General features: G+C 35.1%; 1 pseudogene; it reads left to right on the plus strand.

The window, feature by feature from the left end:
* The window catches only part of LOC106327337, an 8,277-nt pseudogene extending 5,840 nt beyond the window's left edge, over positions 1 to 2,437 (plus strand).
* Positions 2,438 to 6,810: the final 4,373 nt, after the last annotated feature.

Here is a 6,810-nt window from a genome sequence, read left to right on the forward strand (position 1 = left end):
CCCTCCACCCAAGCCCAAGCCCAAGCCCAAACCGAGCCGAGCCGAGCCGGCCGGACGGCGGCGACGGCGCGCGCGTGGGGAGCTCTATCTTCCTCTGAGCTGTTTAACCTCTCATGTCATGAAGACATATATATACTCCTCAAAATCAACTCTCCCAACCAATATGAGATGTTGTTAACTTCATTTCATTAAATCCAACAAGGTTTTTTATATGAACCCATAGGCCCATTTCATTTTCACATTTTGCCATATATTATTTGAGCCATTATGCTTAATAATTAGGCCCAACATACTAATCATCTCTTTTTCAAACTAGTCTCTTAGTAGGATGAATCATCCAAACATTGTGAAGCTGAAGGAAGTCATCCGCGAGAATGATAACCTATACTTTGTGTTTGAGTACATGGTATACTTGTCGCTACTTTTTGTTTGATCTTTTTGCGATAGCTCTTTTTTCTCCTTGCCCTAAGTATTCTTTATGTTATTACTCGAGCAGGAGTGCAATCTTTACCAGCTTATGAAGGATCGCCCTAAGCTTTTTGCAGAATCTGATATCCGAAATTGGTGCTTTCAAGTCTTTCAAGGCCTTTCTTACATGCATCAGCATGGATATTTTCACCGTGATCTTAAGCCAGGTAATTGATAGCCTTGAGTTACCAATCAGTATTAACTCATGTGCGTGGAGTTCGACATTATTTTTCAAATCAGTTACCAAGTCTTTTTACTGTTTTTCCTGATGCAGAAAATATATTAAGTCTCTAAAAATGTCACTAAGATCGCTGATCTTGGCCTGGCTCGGGAGATCGATTCAAGTCCACCTTATACAGAATATGTCTCGACACGCTGGTAAGGTTCACTTCCTTGATCTGTTGAAATGGGTCCTTAAGAGAATCATTCAATTTTTAGTGTTGTGGTGATTGGCACATCTTTGACGTGTTCCACATATCTGCCTTACTGGCCACTAAATTATGTGCTCTAAATGTGTAACAGGTACAGGGCACCTGAAGTACTGCTACAGTCATATGTGTACACGTCTAAAGTCGGTTAGTGTTCTCAAAACTCCAATAGAAAGAAGTCTTTCAGTATGGTGTTGGTCCATTTCTTAATCATGGGGAAATTTTGCTTGTGTTTCAGATATGTGGGCAATGGGCGCTATTCTGGCTGAGCTGTTGTCGCTTTGCCCTCTTTTTCCTGGAGCTAGGTATTTGTCAAATGGTGATCACGTACAGTTTTTCCTGATTAAACAACGTTGTGAATGTGATAATATCTCTTTTAATGTGCGCAGTGAAGCAGATGAGATATATAAAGTCTGCAATGTGATAGGTAGCCCAACTCGAGAGACATGGTTGGAGGGCCTTAATCTGGCTAGTGTCATTAATTACCAATTCCCTCAGGTAAATTTTTTGCTCAAATCTTCAATAATGTTTTTGGAGGAAAATGAGTCATGATCCTTTTTTTATATAGTTTTGCATACTATTAATGATCTGTTTGTTATCTTGCAGCTTCCCGGTGTACATCTTTCAAGCTTGATGCCATATGCTAGTGCAGAGGCGATTAACCTTGTTGAGCGGCTATGCTCATGGGATCCCAACAATAGGCCGACTGCTGCAAAGGCTTTACAGCACCCGTTGTTTCAGAGTTGTTACTATGTTCCACCATCTCTCCGTACAAAAACGTCTGTTGGGCAGAGAGGGTCTCTCGAGCATCAGCAGCAGTAATCCGTCAAGAGGTTGCCGGTGACTTTGACCAATACTGCTAATAATAAGCCGTTCAACAGTTATGCTAATGCAAAGGCAAATGGTCCTCCTTTTGGCGCTTGTCAGACCCAGCGGAATTTGGAGACAGCATGGAACAACAAAGCCATGGGAAGTTATCATGTCAGAGATGCTAAGTATATACCACCGCCTGGAAGGAAGAGTCCTTGGAAGTAAAATTACATTTTTATTCCTTCTATTCTCACAGTTCGGTTATTCATCTGAGGGAAATCAAATGTATGCACTTTTGCAGCCTCTATGAATATGAACAAGAAGTGGGTCTTTCCTCGTGGGCCATCAGACACTGCGGATAAACTGGCAAATGCAGTGGTTGGCGGGGGAAGATGGAGTCAGAGTCAAAGGCAACAACAACCGGCGATGAAAGCAGGGTGGGTGGGAGAAAGTGGTGACATGTTCCTTAGACCTACACAGCCTCCCAACCCCTACTCTAGGAGAATCGCCGGTTAAAGCCCAAAGAGTCTTTGGGCTTTTGATCATCATCGTTTGAAGACTAAGAAGCTATGTTTGATTTCCTTTTTCAAAACTATCTTTCTTGTTCGTCGAACTTTTTCCCTCTGTACTGACTTTAATGTTTCGGTCATGACTTTTGACTATTTTGTATGAAGTACTTTTCATTTCTCAAAAAAGCTGTCGACTTTGGGCCTAAATTCTTCTTTTCTTTTTGTTATCAACGTAGATAAATTCATGAAGATTCTATAAACCAAAGGATGGACGACGAAAGGTTTCATTACGCTGTACGCTCTTGAATCGATATGTGAAATTAGAATTTGCCTTTAAACTGGATTATATTTCCATAACAATCAACAAAATAAGTTTATAATCATTACATATATACGCATATTCATGTTCTCTTGCGTCGCTATGCTTATGTCAACACAAGCCCTGACTCGAGGAAAGGCAAAGATGTATCCCTTGTTTAATTCTCGTGCCAAGTAATGAAAGAACTCGGCGAACCACAAGTGCAATTCATCTAATCTACAACAAAATGAATATAAAATAAAAGTCTAATTTCTTAATAATCGTGGAGGCAGAAAAACTCTGAGAACCGTACCAAAGTAATATAAATCTAATGACAAAAAAAATAAAAAAAAAATAATGATATTTTGTAATTAATTAAACTTTTAGAGTGAATATGGCAAAACAAAATAAAAAAGGTTAATTTTGTGTTTGACCATAATCATTTCTTAATAAAACCCTATAGTCCTTGATTAACTAATTCAACACTAGATCCGGGGAAATCGCATGCATTAAGCTTAGCACATGCCAATCCTAAATTTAGATAAATTAGGTACTGTTTTTTACATAGGTTTAAAATCATTTTACGTATTTTTGGGTATTACATTTTTGTAGAAAATAAACATTTCACTTACTTTTAGTTATTCCAATATTCCAATTGGTAAAATAATTTAGTAAGCCAAATATATTTAATTACGAGAAGAGAAAAAGACAAAAATAGCACTAAATTAAGTTTTTGTTCCCAAACTAGCACTCAAGGTCAAAAGTCACAAAAATAGTACTTAATGTTTTATCAAAAGTCACAAACTTAGGGTTTAGAGTTAAAGGGTGGGGTTTAAGATTTAGGTTTAGGGTTTAGAGTTTAGGGTTTAGGATTTTGAGTTGAGAAATGAGGTTCTAGGGATAAGATTTCAAATTTTGAAAAATAAAAAAATTAAAATTTTCAAAGGATAAACTTAAAAAGGTGCTATTTTGGTCATTTTAGTTTTTGAGTGTTATTTTTGTGATATAAACTTAGAAATGTGCTATTTTGGAGATTTGTCCTTACGAGAATACCATTTGTATATAGATGCACAAAAAACATCATTGGATTTCATTATAAGCAAACTACATTTGATCATATATGATATATAGTAATGATGTTCATATATTAATTATTGGTTTTTTTATTGGTTAAGACTGTGGCAGCTACACGAGCAATCCTCCCCCGAGCAAGTCTTCATCGCTTCAATAAGCTTATTGTTCTCTTCAATATAATTATCTATGATTTTCAGCTGAGACTCAATTAATCTATCTATATTTAAATGTCGGATTGCTTCAAAATGTTCGCAGCCCAAAACAATCTTGTTTTCATCAAGGTATTCAATTAAAGTTTTCTCCAAACCCTACATTGCACAAAATATAATTAACGCTTATAGAAAAAACAAAATACATAAGAGTACGAGTAGTGTAAATAAATACTCACCCTCACGTGCTCTTCATCTTCTTTTGATTTTTCCTTCATAAGGATGAGTTCACAAATAACATCGAAAATTTCAACATTTGTGGAAGCCATTTTTTTCTTTGGTGAATCTAAATCTTGAAAGATATTTAAAATTTTGTTTTCACTTCTATATAATTTTGGCACATTTATAGATTTGATGAATCAAGTCAGTCAACAACATTAAATGAATGTATATTTATATTGATGTTGTTCTTGGTCAAATATCCTTAATTTATATATATTTACCAATATATAATACCATAAATGTTCCATTTAAGAATATGAATAACAATTTTATTAAAAATATAGTATATTCTCATATATGGTGTAACAAAAGATAACTTTCCTTAATTATTTGATTTTGAATTTTTATGAAACGAATTGAAGTTACAAATGTTTTTTATATTTTGCTAATAATGTTTTTAATATATTTTTATAGCGTTTTCTCTAAAAATCTAAAAATTGTGACCTAAATATAATTTAATTTCACATAATTATTAATGTTATATAGGATAACGAAGACAAAATATAATATTTATGTTTATAAACGAACTTGGAAGCATGTAGTTGTATCAATTCCAGTGTGGCATTCCAATATTGTTAGAAACTTTCCCTAAATATCAGTAGAATAACAAAATACTATGTAAAAATTTTATGGATAAATTATGATATATCTAAATATCAGTAAATTAGAAACCCAAAATTTATTTTATTTTTAACGTTGATTCGATCAGTTATTAAAAGATATAACTATGAGAATCAAACAAGTAATAAAATGGGAATAAGAGCCTCAGATAGATTGTCCACGTAGGATTCAAAAATCATCCAATAAGATTCTTTCTTTTGGCCATCTCACAGTCCATTTTCGTGTTGGGCTTCTAATAATTTTTTGACCTGTTAACTTGAATTTGTTTAGCCCGTTTAGCCCAATGAGAGGGAAAACCCTAGAAACGTGAGACGATGAACTCCAGATCCTTTTGTGTGTTGTTCTTCGTCGTTTCCAATTCTCTAACGGATTGTCGATCAAACGACCCACGATTCATTTCTGTGTAATCAAGCCTCCATTTATGGCTTCCTTTCACCTTTTCCCTCTGAATTTCTTTATAACCTTTTTTCTCCAGATCCATTTATCACAAAATTGTCTATCTCTTCACCAATTCTTGGTTCCAATCAAAATCGAAAAAATCCTCTTAAGAAGCCGAATCCACGATGAAACCCGATGGCAAATCCCCACCGATCAAACATACCGGCAAAACCGGTGTCTCCTCCACCAAAGCTGTCTTCGGCGATCCTACGTCGAAGAAACCAAACGGCAAGGCGGTTCTCCACTCCGACTCCTCCGCCAAAACTTGTGTTTCCTCCGCCAGATCTGTCTCCGGCGATCCTATGTCAAAGAATTACACGTTTTGATTTTTCTTAGTGTTAAATGTTGAGAATCCAAATGTCGTTTTTGCTGTTGTGAATTGTAACCTTCGTTATTTTTGCAGATATCTAGCTTCGAGTTCTTTATGAATGGAACAGCTAATGAAGACCAATGTGGTTGCGTTTGGGGTGTTGCCTCTAGAAATCATAACTAGCCGTTGAGCTATTGACACATCTATAAAGCAATGTGATTTTGGGTAATAGAATAAAATAGTCGGAAAACTTGAAATGCATATTTTGCAATAGTTTTCTTATTGAAAAGGTTTCTTATTGGTTTGCTAATATGGTGTTTTCATTTTTTCTGAGAAGCTATATATGTTTGTAAGTACTATATATCATCTCATAGAGTCTAAAAACATGACTGGAACTTTGCATATATGAGTCTGTGCATCTGGAACTTCATCACTCTGCTTCATGGTTTAGATACAGTGAAAGTGAAGCTTAATAGATTATACAATGACAATCTATAGTTGTTTATGTGTCGATTTGATTTTAATTTTCTTGCTTTTTTTGTTGTTGGTATTGGCTTGATTTTTTAGTTTTTTCGTCCTATTGTGATGCAGATATTGATTTGAGAGTTTGGGAAACCACACACTGAACTCAAATCGTAAAAGTTTGTCTGAGAGACATAGAGAGAAAGATCTTGAAAAGGTTTGTTGTTATTTGTGTTGTCTGTTTTTCTGTTTTGTGTTTGTGTTTATTAAAGGAAGTTCAGTTTCATAAATTCAGTTTGTTTATTTCTTCCGTTCATCCAAAATTTTAAGTTTTTAACTTTTTGTTAGTTAAATACAAGCCAATTATCATGAATGTGTTCAGGTGTATTTATGCCGTGAGTGTTATGCATTAGCGTACAGAATTTTTACTGCCACTTAGTTTTATGGATCAGTTATTACATTCAGAATTTTACTGCCACTTAGTTTTGGATCAGTTATTACATCATATGTTCTTCACTTTTATGTTTTAATTTGTCAGAGCTTCGTAGATGGTACCTTTTGTTTATACATAAGAACTGTGTTGCGGAATCTATAAATTAAGAAAATCAATGAGGAGAGGGCATCAATGGTTGCTCAGTTTGCTACGGAATCCACCTAAAGAAAGATCCTTGCTGCAGAAAAAGATGATGATGACATGCCTCCAATTGAAGCTATATTTGCTCCATTAGAATCTGAGCTTAAGCTTCCACGAAAAGAGGCATTTTACATGGCATTTATAAGGTTGATTGATTGCTCTCTACCTCCATATAGGGTTTCTAAAAATTGATGAAGCCATCAACTGTTTTGTTTCTTCGTAGATGGGGAAGTTCAATAAGATAACATGGTTTGGATCGTCTGACTAAATCAAAAGAACCTGCCGTATAATACTGAGAGGACCATTGAAGGTACCCTCCCAAAAGCA

The sequence above is a fragment of the Brassica oleracea genome, chromosome C2, assembly GCF_000695525.1.
Source record: "Brassica oleracea var. oleracea cultivar TO1000 chromosome C2, BOL, whole genome shotgun sequence".
NCBI classification, from domain to species: domain Eukaryota; kingdom Viridiplantae; phylum Streptophyta; class Magnoliopsida; order Brassicales; family Brassicaceae; genus Brassica; species Brassica oleracea.